The following is a 758-nucleotide window of genomic DNA, read 5'->3' as shown; positions in this document are numbered from 1 at the left end:
GACAGGCAGGCAGGCAACTTTTATTGCCCCTAAGCAATTTTGCATTTTTCCAATTATATTCTTTTGACATTTGGGGGTATTATAAATATACAGGATACAAACACAAAGACAGAAAAGTGCCAAAGACCACCGGAAATGTTACCAGTCAACCCAGACACCCTTCAGGTGTATGCTGTGAAACATTGCAATAGGATTTCTGGAGGATTGTGGAGGGAAATTGTCTAAGAGGAAGCTAGGATGGTATAAACGGAAGTGCAGAGGAACAGGAGGATGGGAAGAGAACAGAAAGTTTTGGAGAATAGAAAGATGACCCCCCCCTTGTTGGGCCGGATGGGGCCCCTAATGCTCTGGCTGCATTTCAAGCCCTTGGAGCTTTCTACCGGGCTCTAAGCACAAACCAGGGTGCTGGCGGCTGCCTTGCGGGAGCCCCATTGGAAAGCCCTGAAGGAAGACAAGACAGGCTGGGAAGGGGTGGGGAAGAGGGGTTTGCTCCTTAGGCAAGGGGACAGGACCAACACTTGTTGTGGCCCAAGGTCGTGGAAGGAGGACAACAGCGCATTCAGAGGGGGGCTGTTTGAAACACTGTTGGTCTGTCTTTCCATCATAGATAAAATGGACATTTTGCCCCATGTTCCCAGGCAAAGTCTGCAGAAAGCAGCCACCAGCAAGTTTATCAATTTCTTTGTGTTCCCAGTTTCATCCTCCCCTCCTGCCTACGAATAACTTGAAGTGCAAATGTTTCTTTGTATGCCTGAGAA

The sequence above is a fragment of the Echinops telfairi genome, unplaced genomic scaffold (genome assembly GCF_000313985.2).
Source record: "Echinops telfairi isolate 266 unplaced genomic scaffold, ASM31398v2 ScPeMD7_53;HRSCAF=182, whole genome shotgun sequence".
Taxonomy (NCBI): domain Eukaryota; kingdom Metazoa; phylum Chordata; class Mammalia; order Afrosoricida; family Tenrecidae; genus Echinops; species Echinops telfairi.
The sequence above is the reverse complement of the archived record's forward strand: the minus strand, read 5'-3'. Positions refer to the sequence as shown.